General features: G+C 39.2%; 1 protein-coding gene across 9 annotated transcripts in view; it reads right to left on the reverse strand.

The window, feature by feature from the left end:
- Positions 1-16,920, reverse strand: part of FNDC3A (fibronectin type III domain containing 3A) — a 123,226-nt gene that overhangs the window by 61,237 nt on the left and 45,069 nt on the right. The gene's annotated exons all lie outside the window — the stretch shown is intronic.

Genomic DNA, 16,920 nt, shown 5'->3' on the forward strand with positions numbered 1-16,920 from the left:
ATCACTGACGCAAGCGCCGACAGGGATCAAACACAAAGGCCACAGCCATTGAAACAATAGAGCGCGCGGCTGACGTAGCAGCACGCCCCTCCAACACTGGCGGGCTGCAGTAAATCAATAGTCCCAGATGCCACAAATAGTTGCGCCGCTCTGTCTTTTACATAATGGCTAAGACTTCAAAGTTTTATTTTGGGCTCCCAGCAGCCACAGTTAATTACAAAAACCAGTAACAACAACCATCACCGCCACCAGTTGGTCTACATTTGTCTTGCAAGCTGTGCCTGGAAAATATTTCCAAATTAGTACTTTAGGTTAACAGGCACTAAAAAAAAAGCTGTCAAAAAGAATCAGCAGCTTTACATTTATTAGGTGCAATGTAATCAAGGAGAGTAATAACAAAGATGAAAAGCAAACACAGAACTTACTGCTAGGCCTGAGCTGGGGAAGAGGCAGAAGAAGGAACAGTGAACACTGCAAGGACGCAGGCCATAAGACGACTTCAGTTGGCAATGCTGTCAATTTAACGTATTCTTTATGCTCTAAATTAATCCTGACAAAGCAATCCCCTCCCCCATCCATCTGTCTATTTTTCCCATCAAGGCTGGGGAACAGCAGCTGACAAATCAGCAACACCAATTTAAATATATTAATTGGCTACAAAAATCTATCAGTAGACTGCAGGCTGGCAAACGCAAGGAAAAACTGAAGGTAAAACGTTCACATAGTTCCTTTCAAAAGCAGGGGAAAAGGCATCACTTTCCTTCACAGAGACTTTGGAATAATGGATAAAAGAGCAGAAAGCTAAGAAGCCTAACACAGTATTTCTAAAGATTACATCCTAATGAGATCCTGATCTTTCCCATGAAACCATACATACATATTCAGGAAAAAAAAAAAAAACAAACCAAACAGGATGTGAAATCTCTTCTCATAGGCAAAGTGCAGGGATAACAGGTTCCTATAGCACTATCATTTATACAGCTATCAGTTTTCTTTTATAATGTCCTCACGTATGTCAAAAGGAAAAAGGTAACAATGGTTTCTATGTTCAAATGTTAAATGTACTTTCATTTCACCTGTTTCTAAACAACAACCACTGAGCAACTTTGTGATTTAAAGACTACAAGCCCACATCTTTGAATGGTGCAACTTCACCAACATGAAGTTAAACTTGGGAGCCTGCAGAAGGAAGATTTTAGTCTTTTGAGAGACTCCAACAATAAAAAGTTTTTATATATTCTTTCCAAAGCAATTGTGCAGCACAGTAATCAACTCTATCATACTTCGCTGACAAAAAGTACCCATGAAACAAAGATGTTAATGTGGAAACACGACACAGACTTTGTACTGTGCAACCTACATTGTTAAATTGCTCCATTTCGTTTGCTGTTTTAGGTTTAGACTTAAGGTAATTCTTTATTGACTATATGGAAGAGTTATGTCAAAAAATTGTTCTCTCTCCCTCATAGTCTTCCAATTTAAATATCACATGAACCATAAATCATTGCATTTCATAGGGAGTCAAATGTGATATACCATTCTTAACGCAGAGAAACTTTGATGAAAATGTTTTTATTCTTAGCAGGAAAAATAATCTGCACTCCTAATCTAACTGCATTGCGTGTTTTCTTTTTTTTTCCCTCAAGGAGAGAGTAATTTCCTAACACTTGTGTTGAGCAGTACTGATCTGCAACTTTTTCAGACTAATACTTAATATTTGTGCATACTGCTTAATCACGTTCCATTTCATTCACAACATTCAGGATAAACTACAATTGAATCATCTAACAGTTTTTACCACTAGAATTTGTGTTTTTCTAATCAGATTTTTTTTTTTTGGCCATATAGCACTGCAGACCGGAAAGTTTAAAAAGTTAAGCACTAGTACTGATGGCTGTGGTTAAGAGGTGAACAGCACAAGCGAATCTCAGCAGTTCTTGGTGTGTAGATAGTGGCTTCTACAAAAGAGCACGTTGATTCAGAGAAGAGAGATCTTGGAGGGAACAAGCATTAACTTCAACTTCCTCTCCCCACCTCGTTGTGCCAAAAATGAAATTACATAGTATAATTACTTGTAAAGGCCTTTTCAGCATCGTTATATTCAACTTACTATGCTGACTTATTTTTTCTCTGCATACTTACCTGGCTACATTGATTTGAAACTAGTTCTGTTGTCTCAGAGCTTGCATTCAGAGAAGCCCTCCCCCTTTATGCAAATTTCTTAATATTCCCCCCCTCAAATTATTATACAGACAAACACACACACACGTGTGTATATATACGTATGTATATACATATATATTATAACTTGAATACGGAGTTACTCAAATTAAATCCAGTTGGTGGCCAGTCGCAAGTGGTGTCCCTCAGGGCTCGGTATTGGGGCCAGTTCTCTTTAATATCTTCATCAATGAGCTGGACGCGGGGATCGAGTGCACCCTCAGTAAGTTTGCAGACGACACCGAGTTGGGTGGCAGTGTTGATCTGCTTGAGGGTAGGAAGGTTTTGCAGAGGGATCAGGACAGGCTGAGGCCAATGGTATGAGGTTCAACAAGGCCAAATGCCGGGTCCTGCACTTGGGTTACAACTACCCCATGCAGCACTACAGGCTTGAGGAAGAGTGGCTGGAGAACTGCCCAACGGAAAAGGATCTGGGGGTGTTGACTGACTGCTGACTGAATATGAGCCAGCAGTGTGCCCAGGTGGTCAAGAAGGCCAACAGCATCCTGGCCTGCATCAGGAATAGTGTGGCCAGCAGGACCAGGGAAGTGATCATCCACCTGGATTCGGCACTAGAGAGGCCTCACCTCGAGTACTGTGTCCAGTTTTGGGCCCCTCACCACAAAAAAAGACATTGAGGGGCTGGAGTGGGTCCAGAGAAGGGCAACAAAGCTGGTGAGGGGTCTGGAGTACAAGCCTTATGAGGAACGTCTGAGGGAACTGGAGTTGTTTAGCCTGGAGAAAAGGAGGCTGAGGGGAGACCTTATCACTCTCTACAACTACCTGAAAGGAGGTTGTAGTGAGGTGGGGGTCGGTCTCTTCTCCCAAATAACAGGCAATAGGACAAGAAGAAATGGCCTCAAGTTGTGCCAGGGGAGGTTTAGACTGGATATTAGGAAAAATTTTCACACTGAAAGGGTTATTAAGCATTGGCACAGGCTGACAGGGGAAGTGGTTGAGTCACCATCCCTGGAGGTATTTCAAAGACGGGTAGACATAGTGCTTAGAGATATGGTTTAGTGATGGGTTTTGTCAGAGTTAGGTTGATGGCTGGACTTGATGATCTGAAAGGTCCCCTCCAACCCAGGCAATTCTATGCTTCTATGAATATGACTTGTTGAATATTACTCATATGAATATGATGTATTGATTAAGAAAATCAATAGCATACACATAAATGCTGAAACAATTTTACCAAGTTCTAGGGTAAAGTATTTTGAAACTATGGATGAAAATACACAGAAGGCTCTGTGGATATAATAAAATTCTGTTTGTGCAAACTGTGATTGAGTATTACAACACATATAGTGTCAGAAACTCATGCAGGAAATTAATACCAGAAAATGCCGCCAAGTGAAAATTTGGTGCCCAACTCAAATGTTTATTTCTACCCATGGCAGACACCTCTAAAGATGTACTACTCTGAGTTCCTGGAACCTACTAATAACATGCACTTTCATTTGAAAAACCTCTGAGTTTAGGCTTCGAGATAATTATATAAACGAATACAATGCAGATTCAGATGGTGCACTTAAAATAAAAACAAAGCAGAACAAAAATTATTCTGATTATAAGCGGTGGAATTCCTTCTAATATCTAAAATAAATACCACACACATCTTTCTTTAAAGGGACCACTTTGGGAGTGGTCATTTCTAACTGGAAGACATAAAACTAAGTTAGCAGGACATGAGGTGTCTCAGTTTTCCATGAATCTCCTAATTCAAGCTTCTACATGATTTAGCAGAAAGAGGGAAAACTAGGTAAATGGCTCCACAACTAGAGTTTCCAGTGTGCAAAACCAGGACTAAATCCTGTTCTTAGTAAAAAGGTTAATGATAACTGCGGATCTAAAAAAAACCAAAAAACCCAAACCCCCTTACACTCAACAGCTCTGTCCCACTGAAATTTTACTCTCTCAGATGCAATTCTTGCATCAGGTAAGTGAGTTTGCTGTTCTGGAGAGATTAAAAGGTCTTCTGTGTCAATACAAAGAAATGGAAAGACAGTTCAGTCCTACAGCACTTCCTTTGTTCACACTCAACCCCACACAATTATTTTTATGCCTGCATTAGAGGCGTTCACTTGAGTCCAGCAACAACGATCCTACCAACATTGCACTTCCACCAACAAATGTTCAGACATAGGTTTCTAAACTATGAAATAAATCTTGAGGTAACACTCTACAACACAGTTTTGCTTCACATCATTAGTGAGGAAAACAGTCCCTGACACTGACAATTCAAAAGGTGACATTTGGTAATGTGAAATCCTTCTGTCATAACACAAACTGTAGGGAAGAAGCCCCAAGCAAATTACACAATCATCACACGACAAAAATGAGACATAAGGCCAAACTGAAAACATCTGATGTTACACACCTTACACTTTGCAGCATCTAAAGCAAACACTTGGCTTCAGCCGGGTGATTCACTGGCTGCCTCCGGAGGACAACTCTGTGCTTCTGCACATTTATCTGAAAGCTACCTCATACCAAATGACACAAATCATTAAGCGTAGACAGCGTGTCCTCAAGTAGATATCTGGTTCAGGCCTGCTCTAGTCACTCTTCTGGCCAATTTCAGTAGAGTACATCAAGTTTTCTGAGAGTAGATTCCTATTCAGGAAAAGAAGGTTTTCCTGCTCAGTTGGTAGGTAGGCTAAACTCCGTGCTATGCTCAAGCAGACTAACCCCATAGCTTGCTCCTATCTAGGAGAACGCTGTGAACACCAGATTATCGAATAACCTGTGTCACTGCTGCTGAAGATGGACCACTAGAAACTGGAGTGCAACACACTAAGATCTTGTCCATGCTGGAAATGCTTAACTCCTTTAACCCAAGAGCTTCTAAATGGAAAATACAGAGCCAGCCTTTAAAACAGGAATCAGAACCCAGGCAATCACCTAAATCATACAGGAAACCCCATTACATCAATAGAAAAAGGCAGATTACCTTCTTGTGTAGTTTTCCTCTAGAATCTTATATTTTTTGAGATGAAGATACCCAAACTCCTGAAGACAACATGAAAAAAAAGCCTAAACTTAGAATACGCCAGAGCCTCCTGGCTAGGGGAGACTCTGCTGGAATCGGGAGCTACAGGTTCAGATTTTGCGGTACTCACAAAACTTCAGATCTCCTTGATTCTGAGTGAGTGCTTTAACCAATTTCCTGCTGCTGATACTGTCTGCATTTGGGGATAAACTTAACATAGCCTGAGTCAACAAATAGCCTATCTTTCTTTTTGGGGAAAGAGAAAGGCAACATCTATATACTGTCTCTATGTTGTCTCTAACTCTGGCATGTCTTTGATGGCTGGCTTCTGGCTGTCCCCTCGCAACCTCATGTTTTGTACAATTACAGGCATGTAGGAAACGCCATGGTCATGTCGTGGTCAAAACAGGAGAAGCAATGGATTCAACGGGTTTGCTAGGATTAGGTCATGATACAGTGGATGACCTGGTCTGCGTCTGAGACTTTTGCAGCTAACAGCTTCTGAAGTTAGAACTAAGGTGGAATTCAAACAACCTGAACGTGACCCCTTGGGATTACAGTCCATCACAGAGACATACTTTTCTGTCTTTTCACCAATAATGGGACAAGCCTGTGAATGCAGCTACAATAAGGAACTTTCTGAAGAGAGTGGAAATAAAAGTTTGACTGATCTTGAAGATTCTTAGTAACGTTGCACCTGACATGATAAACACTTAAACATTTAGATTAAGACTTCTGATTCTGCTAATGACTTAAGGTCAACACACAAGAATTTTCATGTTCAGAAAGCGTTGCAGAAATTTTGTCCCAAATTAATTAACCCAAAAATCAGGGTACACATAAAAAAGAACTGATGTTCTCAGTTAGACTTAGCAACATAGAAAGGCACCATGCAGAATGCCAGAGTGCGCTATATTGACAGCTGCAGAGAAACGTTTCTACTATAGTACAGATCACTAAAACACCTTTAACCAATTCCCACTGCAAACCTCACATATTACCGTTGAAAGCCATTTGAAAGTTTTTTCAGGGTCTGGGTTAGCTAAAAAAAAATAAAATAATAAAAATCACCACAGGCTAACTTATAAAGGCTTTTAAAAATTTTATTTAAATCTTTTGAACTTGTTTTAGCATTTGAAATTTGGTCTTTTTGTTGTTTTATGTGACAAAGGTTCCTTGATTCTTCACAATGAACTCTTTACAGATCCCCTCAACAAGGAACTATTTTCTTCAAATCACAAGCAAGTTATCACACAGGGAAAGTATGTAAGCTCAAACATTGAGAGCATCTATGACAAAGGTTGTTGTTGATAAAAAGCTTTCAACAATGTTAATAAATATGTATTATCAAAAAGAAAGTATCTGGTAAAGCAGTAAACAGGGATCAGACACAAAGATAAGCCTATGCCATTGCATAGGTTCTTCAAATTCAATTTGCTCTGTAACCAAATACGTTTTAGAAAGTAATATACCCACTGCTTCGGCAGTCAAAATGAACTCAGAGCCAGAAAGAACTATGTAAAGAATCTACTTACCTGTGCCAAACAAGAGGCCAGGAATGAAACAACTAACATGTCTCAGACATATAAAAGTTGTCATTCCAAACCAAAAGGAAGGGAAAAAAGACACATGTATACAGTAGAGCTCCTTACCATACATTATGTATGGATCAATATATCCCTCTACTAAGGAGGTGAGACAAGAAAATTGCTTAATAACTGGAAAGTAAATGCATCCTTTGTGCAGAAACCTTTTTATTGCTTCACTACTGTCTGGATGCAGCAGATCTAAATTTTCTGTTGCTGGACTGTCAGGGCTCAAGGACTGAAAAAGACCTCATGAATCAAGCCTATTCACCTGCAATTGCTGCTTCATTTCCCTTCTCCATTATCGTACATCAAGATCCATCACAAATGGATCCTACATAAAAGCATCAAGACCGATCTTAAAACAGTCAGTCCTTTTACCCATACATTTCCCACTGGAGAGCTGTTCCAGAGCACAGATCTCCAATGCAGCCAGGAGGTTTCTTGGAACAAGATAAAAGTTATTCACAGCCATTTGCCATCCAGTTGGGCTCTAAACCAGCTCCGGCATTAACTTTTTTTTTTTTTTTTTTTTTTTTTTTAAATTCCTGGTGTTTACTTACCTATTCCTAACAAAACTAATTTTTAGCCAAACCAGCCACGCTCTTCTACTCTCTTTTTATAAAATAAGCTCCTCATTCCCCTGAATATCCTAATAGCTCTGTTCTACAACACCTGGAATCAGCTTCATTTCGTCTTTTTTAAACATGAATTATCAAATTACAGTTAAGGTCTCAGCAGAACCCTGTAAAACGCTACTAAACAACCCAAGCTGTATTAGCAACAACTGCCCGGATGCATTTTATGATCATAGTTACCTTCACAGATACATTACACTAAAGATAATACTTACCCTTATGAGTCAAATAGCTCGCCCGCTTCCTCCTCCTCCTTATCAAGTTTCAAGTGAGGAGATCCCCATTTATAATTTATTGATCTTATGCACGACCTTGCATTGTATGTAACTGCATTTCACCCAGTTCAGGGGTACCATTCAAACAACAGTCCTTTAGACAGCTAATGCATGTTCTTGTTAATCTTTTACCCACTTCTGGAATACAGATTTCCTATGCCACTGGAGCTGTCTGGATGATCAGCTTTGCTGAAATATGAATTGTTTCTAGAATATCTTGATAGCTGAAAGATACCTGAGTGTATCAGTCACTGAGTGATTAAGAAGGGATATATTTACATTCTAGGCTAGCTGTGCATCATGCTTTAGCATTCAATCCCTTCCTATTTCATCCACAATTTAAAACCTTAAAAAAAATTAAGGTTATAGACTCTGCTGAAGCTCTTTAGAGATACAGATCAAAAAACATTCTGGACTATGCTTTGAATTGTGCAGCATGGAGACAGGCAATGTGCAGCTATCTGGCCTCAAGATCCACTGCATACGTGCAATTATTTACACCTGCATTCTCTCGTCCTTCTATTTACTTCCCACTGGCCTTCATATTCCCCCAAAGCTATATCCTATACAGATATAACCTTACCTGACATTCAGACTCTTTTTCTATGTGGCATGTTCCCAGGCACTTGAGACCTCGCATTCAGCTCTCTGAAGCTGCACAGAAATGTTTATCTGCTGATGTACTACTTGTCCAGACACAGCAGCACACCACCACCATACAACAAGATGATCCAGCAACGCACATTTACGTGCTTCTGAAAAGAATCCCAAATCCAACACCCTTCTGTTTAACTACTGTCACCAAGATGAGACTAGACTCTTTCCCATCGAAAATAATGGATCTGTTTTTCAGATGAGAGGATGAGGCTCAGTAACTTGAAAATAATTGACAACGCACTGAAATTTTATGAACATAATGGACATTTGGAAGGCCATTATGGGAAAATCAGTGCTCTGGATGGTATTTTAAAGACCTGTAAGAGGATAAACTGGGGAAACAACCTAGCGATAAAGCTGTGTGGGCATATGAATAAGACTCCTAGTCTAGTATGTGTCATATCTTTGCTGGAAAGGAATGCAAGGACATTTGAGAGCATCTATAGCTGCAATTAAGAGAAAATTTAGGGTATTTCCAGGGTACATTTTCCTCCTTTTTATGCAATCTTTCTTTGCCTAAGAATTAGAAGGGTGTAGTAAGCATAAAACCACACCTTTTACAAATAGTTGATTGAAAAAGCTGCATCCGCATCATGTCAGATCTACAATCTGTGTAGAAAAGCACTGTTCTAAAAACACACAGGCCAGAAGTCCACAGTAAAAAGTCATCAAACTGTCAACAATCAATCTCAAAATCTCATGCTTGGCAGTCCTCTTGTACCCACTTGCAGCACAAGTTGGATAAATGAGTAGAAGTTAGAGTCACATTAGCCAGTCCTCTGCATCTCTGTTCAGCATTTACTGATATACGTTTTTATTTTTCAGCTCTCTTAGCAGGTGATTTTTAAAACTTATTCATGCTGGAAGAACTTTAACTGGTTCCAGGTGCTCAGACTGCTCTTGTAACTTCACTAAGTATCTTCACTCATTGATGCATTGCTTAGTCACCAGATGCTCCCCACAACTGCACTGCCAGTACCGTCACACTAAATCAGAGGTAGCCACTCTCCTTTTGACCCCTACTATCCAATTCAGAAAAAAAAAAATTTCTTTAACAAAAAAAAAATAGTTTAGCTTCTCAAATACCCAAACTCATTTTGGGCTTTAGGCACTCCAAGGATCTGCCTGCAAGACAGCATTATTTGTATGTACTATCTTTTGAAAAATAAGAGTAAAAAAGTCAGATGAGATTTCAGATTTAAAATGGAATTTAAAAGCTAGATAAGATTAATCTTACTTTTTTAAAAATCGAACAAAACAATTCTGTGTCTGATTACAAATCAAGAAACACAATAAATGGAAAGTATAAGAAAAAGTAAGCATAAATGCAAACTTAAGTATGTTTCATATAATTCTCTCAATCTACCTGCTACTTAAAGAGTTCTACCGAGATGTCTCTTCGCTGCATAAACCATAAGGGCTGACGCTGTCAACAGAATGGTGCCCTTCACACAACCCCTTCAAGGCTAAAGCAGCTGAGGACATAATGCACTAGCACTTCGCTTAAATGCTGTCTTTCAAGAGACTATCTTAAATGCAACTTGTGGGAAAAACGGAAAAAAGGAGACAACTCTCTAGACTCATCCTTCTCTCTCTCGTCTTCAACTTTCATTCTGATTCTTAGAAGAGAAGGCTGCAGTATCATTAAGGCACAGCTCCTGGACCTAACAGTTCTTTCCCTACCCTCTTCCTGCAAATTTGATTGTTCGATTTAGTAGTTTGGTTTGGGGTTTTGGTTAGTTTTTGGAACTAGCTTGCTAAAGCTGTGTTTTATGAGTAGGGCTTTCCCCACTTTGGGACTTTGTCTCAGCCCACAGTCCTCTTGTGGTCTTTGTTCAGCACAGTCCTTTTACTTTAAATGAAAATGACCTGTCCGTATTTCGTAAGATTTTTATAGGGTTGTTGCAATACTTCGTTATGAAGAGATCATCATGAGGAATACTCACTACCCTACTCACAGTAACTTCTTCACATCTTATTGAAACTACAATTCCATATTAATTCCTTCTACGAATTATAATGAAGCAATAATATAGACCATCAGTTTGGCATTCATAGTTCTTATTGCAGCTCTTTCTTTGGTTGCCTTGGAAGGCACATCCATTCTACCTATGAATACAACTGTCAAGATCATCTAAGTGAAACACAATATGCACAGTATTTATGAAGATGGTCCATATGTAGAGCACCAAAGGGAAAGGATAAATGAAACTGCTGGAAAATGGGCTACTGGAAAAACAAACTGAGAACAGGCACAGGAGATTAAACCATATGCTAACGGAATAGATGATTTATCAAAAGGAAAGGAAGGTGTAGTGAGCTTTTCTAGGAGCTCTAATACCATTAACTTGACACCCATCTACAAGTTATTGGGTGCTGTAGAGTCACTACAAAAAATATGAGGCTCTTTGGATGGCGTCCTAGGGCACCTGCTCCAGACAACTGCTTTTTCTGGAAAGCTCTTTGCAGTGTAAGAAAGAGCTTCTCTTTGGCAAAAAAGAAAACGAGAACAATATTGTGGATAGCTGTATTCACTACCAGTGAATTTGGATCTTTCAACTTTGTTTGAAACTCCATGTAATTACACTGTTTCTTAATGGCTTTAAGTGGCTGAACTTACATGCTTGTAATTGGTCTTTAACTCACATTACACAGTAGCTGTTTATATTTGTGCACAGCTAGGCTATATGTTTGTAATGACCTCGTTATCTTGCTCCTCTTTTTCCTTTCCCTCATTTGGATAATAAACTGCTTTAGATGTAAAACAGATTGCTGCATGCCTGCAAAAGGAAGAAGGGAAAGGGAAGTTACATGACCATGATTTTAATGAAGTTAAGTGTGTCATGATCATGTAAGTCCTGCAAGCTGACAAAACCTCAGTCATTTAACAGACAGTCAAAAAAGACAACAATTTACTATTAATAACACATGCACAGCCATATCTATCAAGCAACGTGCTACTGATTCATCCATTAGAAAAAAGCAAAACTAAGAATAGAATAAAAAAAAAAAATCCCTGGATTCAAAGTTGCAACATTCAGTTAGATTTCTTGCAAGAAAAGCGTACCTGGACCTATGCAGACAACACAGTAGCCTTGCACGGTTGAAAATGAAGAAAGGGAGATTAACCTCCTGGTCTATTTCTGTTGCTACCTTGGCCTTCTGTCTACACAGTAAGTTTTAGCATTGAAGGAGAAAGCATGGAGGCAGAGCAATATCGGGCCCTGTAAGCTGCTGGCATGGCTGTGGCAGCCTGGGCATGTGTGGCGAGCTTGCTCTGTCTCAAGGAACTCAGGAAAAATAACGGCCACAGCCACACACAGCTGCTCCACAGACACAAAGACTTTGGTTTCCTGCCCAGTCTCTCTGCCACCCTTCACAACTACCACGTGCCTGAGAGTGCTCCGCAAAATAAAGCGGCCATGACTACTTTCTGAAGTACAAATAGAACAAGAGTAAATCGAAAGTCATTCAAAGCTATTTCTTCGTTAATAGTAATTCTTTGATAGAAGTCTGAATACTTACACAGCTACAGCTGTACATCAAGGATGTAGCAATACAATTTCAATCTCACAGGGTGTAACTATAAAGAAACTTCCTGAGACCTTATCTAACAATCTGTAGCATTTTCCAATCGATGACACACCAGCCTATATTCATACTGTACATGTGGTGAAAGAAGACTTAACAAAAGAAGTCCTTGATGCACAGAGTTCTAGCCTTTCCATTTTTATGAAACCCAGTGCAAAGTCAACTTAAAAACATTGAGTTTCCATAAAATAAAAGCACCATTTGTTTTTAAAGAATTAATCAGATAATGAAACTGAGAAACTTCTCTATTTAATAAGCTATCAATCTTCATGAAATGTTATTATTTCAATCAACCAGATTGCATCCAATTAAGATACAGAAAATGCTATCAGCATAAGTTATTCTAAATGCTAGGATACTAAGTGAAAATACTAAGTAAAATCTTTTTTGGATTTCTCTGCTGCATGTCTAATCTCCGATTTAGTTCAAACTATGAACTACTTAAGTTAGACAAACTTTCTACTTACATTAGAAACCAAGAGGAGATCCTACATAAATTTTACCCCCATAAAGCAAGTAGTACAGGGTTATTTCTTTCCCATCAACAGCATCGTCAGGGAAGAAAACAGATGAACTGACTGCAGGGCAAGGGGACTACTATAATATTGCCAGATGCAAACTGCCAAGCTTAACATGCTTCATACAAGACTCATCCAGCTGATTCCACGCCCAACCTACAGTAGCACCTGAATCTCAGTGGTTTGAATTAATACTTCACAGCCTTGTGGGCTAGACATCACTGACTACGTTCATGGAACAAAGTTTTAGGGGCATTCTCTAGCTGCAACTTTGGGCTGTAACTCCATTCCCAACATGCACCTCCGAGTACTGTTACCTTCCTTGTAAAATGTGAGATGTTAGATGCTAATGCAAATGGATGAGTTCAAAGGGTTCAAATGCTTGAGGACAGAGACATTCACTGTGGTTACAACTGTGAAACAACACACTCAAATGAGATGTTTTCAGGATGTAGCCTTACTTATTTCAGCTCATAATAGCCAGGCTGTAGTTCCAGAATGGAGACATCTCATTTAGGTATCTAAAATTATGTGTCTGCATGCAAGTTAGGCCTTTAAACTCCCATTATAGCAAGTGGAGATCTAGTCAGTACAGACAGTGGAGCCTGGAGAGCTATTCCGCACAAACTGATGTCAGCTGAAAAGCACTGACTGTACTATAGCTAGTGACTAAATCTTCACTAGTTATAATGGGAGCTTAGATCCAAGGCCACATATAGAAACACACATTTAGACACCTAAAATTAGATGTCTTCAGTATGCAGCTGAAGCACTGATATTTCAAACAAGTGTCTCCAGAACGTTCCTACAGTCAGGGTGGGTTTGCAGTGTGGAGCTTGCAGGGTAGTGAAAAGAGGGAATAAAGGAGGAGACTGGAGAAGATAAAAGGGAAGATTAACTGATCAGAAGATACAGGAAAAGGAGAACCTAACTGAACACCTTATAATGAATATACTGAATTATGAACTCATTCACATCTCAAAATGTGTGAAATAAGGCAGAATAAAAGTTAGACAAATATCTAATAGAAGAATGAGAAAATAACCAAGGCAAAAATGTTACAGACATTTTCTCCATAAAGATATTAGATCTATTTAATAGATTTTAAAAAGAAATCAATGACAGAAAAAGTAAGTTTTCCCTAAAACGCACTACAACCAACACTGGGAAAGAGATATGAATTAATGCATTTCCCTTTTAATCTATTTTGGTTGTTTTTGGTTTTGGTTTTGTTTTTTTTTTTTAATTTGCTGCTGCAGAAGGTGATAAAGCAGATCTAGTTTGCTTTTTAATAAAACTTTTGCCAAGTTTAGTTTATTCTGGGAATAGCATGTTTTAGAAATCTAGTATTTATAACCCTAACAAAGTAGGCACAACAGTCACATGAGCTGTTCTGGCAGAAAAGCAGCAAAATTAAGTAAGCTTTTACAGCAACAGCTTCTTGTATAATCCCTGACTGCCTCTTTAAGGGCCGAAGGAGACTGGGACCACCAAGACCCGGTCAGTTATCAGACTTAATGGAGGAGAAGGTCAGGCAGTTCCCAGAGAAGGCTGAGGGAGCTCTGTTACAAGTCTAATTCTCATGGCCATGCTCAGAGCAGAAAGAGACAGATCTAAACACCAGACTTCTGGATTGCTATGTTTTATTCTGGTCAGGGGAATGACCTTGTTTTGCACTACTTTGCAAGTTTTGTTGAGTTAGTAAAACAAATTCAAGAGATGGTCCTGAAAAAAGTGAAGACTGCCTCTGCCCTACTGCAAAAGGGACTACAGAATCGAGTGCTTTAATTCAGCACAGTACTAGCAGTAGTACTAGAAAAGCTGCAGCAGCAGGGCTTACAGGCAAGTTTTACCTGCCAATAGTACTTGAATCCACTCTCATGAAACCCTGCCTGGAGTACTGTGTCCAGCTCTGGAGCCCTCAGCACAAGAAGGACATGGACCTGTTGGAACGGGTCCAGAGGAGGGCCACGAAGATGATCCGAGGGCTGGAGCACCTCTCTTGTGAGGACAGGCTGAGAGAGTTGGGGTTTTTCAGCCTGGAGAAGAGAAGACTCCAGGGAGACCTTATAGCGGCCTTCCAGTACCTAAAGGGGGCTACAGGAGAGATGGGGAGGGACTCTTTATGAAGGAGTGAATGATAGGATGAGGGGTAATGGTTTTAAACTGAAGGAGTGAAGGTTTATATTAGATATTAGGAAGAAATTCTTTACTGTGAGGGTGGTAAGGCACTGGAACAGGTTGCCCAGGGAAGCTGTGGATGCCCCATCCCTGGAAGTGTTCAAGGCCAGGCTGGATGGGGCTTTGAGCAGCCTGGTCTAGTGGGAGGTGTCCCTGCCCATGGCAGGGGGGTTGGAACTAGGAGATCTTTAAGGTCCCTTCCAACCCAAACCACTCTATGATTCTATGAATCGTAGACTGTATTTCTCCTATATGTCAAAGCCAATACATGAGCATTCTACATGCACCACAGTGAGGTCTTAAACCCATCATTATTTCTTTACCTTATCACAAGGGTATTTGCCATATCTCCATCCAACTTTTATGCTAACCTACCTGTAAAAGGCAGAAGGGTAAGTCTGTTTGACAAAATTTGCAAGGGCATCCATGCACTCTGTTTATCACTCTAAGCCATAAAAAGAGCAGCTCCTACTTACAAATATTTTGGAATTAGATAGCTCCAAATCAAGCTGCTACAACTGCACTTTGTGGCCACTTTCCTTATCATCTTGTTGCAACACAGAAGAGAATCAAGTCTCTTCTGCAGTCATACTCCTGCATAGCGGACCAATACCAATGTTGTTGCTATTTTTAGTTTGACAAACATCTATAAAAAAAATTTAAAACATGTACATTGAAGGTCATTTCCAAACAGATGCTTTAAAGTTAAGCTACTCCTAGACTCAGCTCTGAAACTCCACATGGACATCCTCAACCAAGACTTAACTGACATTAAGTCAACTTTCAGTTGACTTGTCTTAGCTTTCCTCAATGCCTTTTATGAAGGCCCTTTAAAGACTTCCAACAGAGATCCTAAAATTAACATGTGGAAGAGGATGTTAATCTAAGTATCCATATCCAGTTTCAGCCTTGCATATCATGTTTAGTCTTCTACAGCACTCACAGAGAAAGAATGGATAAGACAACTGAAATTATTTACCATTTAGGGTGGGGTTGGTTTGTGGTGTTTGGGTTGTTTTGTTTTTTAATGAATGAACTAAAGTTTGTGTTTCATAGTCTCAGGATTTATGTGATCATCTTTTCCTCTTGACTTCCTTGAAAACACTTTTCAAAAGTATTTTATTCCTTATTTGAAAGAGAAAAAAAATGAGGTTAAGATTGCTTAACTTTTATCCCAGAGACTAACCTTAATACTGATACTTCATTTCATTTCAAAGTATGAAGTATTTATGACTCATTCTAATTTACATAAATTTTCTTATTTTATGTTCTCCTTTGCACAGACATATAGAACATGGTCTCTCTTATTATGTCAAGTAACATTTAATAGCCCTTAGCAGTAACTTGGGACTGTTATAAAATGTGCTCAAGATGAGTCATCTTCATTCATTTATTCTGCAATAGGAAGAATTCATGAATGAGTGATCTGCAGTAATTCACTTCTACAAAGAGAGCCCATTCATACATTTCAAACCTGGTTTTGTGAATCACTGTAATGTAGCTGATTATTTCACTTTAACAGAAGAAAATTTTGGCTTAAGGAAAGTTTCCACAGAAGTCTGAGTATATGTGAGAACAGTTTCATATTTAAAAGAGCTCTTCTGAAAAGAAACATTTTGGTCTAACACATGGATACATAGATATCTTCCTATCTATCTAGCAAGAAAAGCACAGTGTCTTTGGAAAGTAAGAGACTGACAAATGGTTTAAATTGAAGTTGCGTCAAGAGGGGGCAGAAGTCATTGCTATCAGACAAACCAGTAGGCAGCCAAAGAAAATATTTTATAAAACCAGAAAAATGGCCATTGGCACACAGAAGCGCTCATTTGAAGCTGTATTTAAGTCAAAATACATGTAACAGAAAAGCAACTAAGATCCAAGATTGCTAAATACAGAAATATAAAGCAACCAGCTTATTTTACGGAAACATAAATGTAAGACACCAATAACACACATTATTATAAAAGGAATGTGATTCACCAAGGAGGAAAGGTCCCTTAACCACCAGCGCTCTTTTGCCAACCTTAAGAGATTTCAAACCAGGAAAGCCTTAAGAGCCTTTTTCACCCGATCTTAATTGCCATGGAAGAGGCCCGCATTAAGAACCTACTTCTCACTTATCATAGTTCCAAAACAGTCAAAGCTTTGCAGACCATCTGTGAGAGTTATACCAGCAAAGAGACAGTGAGTCAGTACAGAGACCTGGGTATAAATGCAGCATTTTCTTCAGAAGCTTAGGCTCACAAAAAAAACCCATGGTGT

This window comes from Chroicocephalus ridibundus, chromosome 1, assembly GCF_963924245.1.
Source record: "Chroicocephalus ridibundus chromosome 1, bChrRid1.1, whole genome shotgun sequence".
NCBI classification, from domain to species: Eukaryota; Metazoa; Chordata; class Aves; order Charadriiformes; family Laridae; genus Chroicocephalus; species Chroicocephalus ridibundus.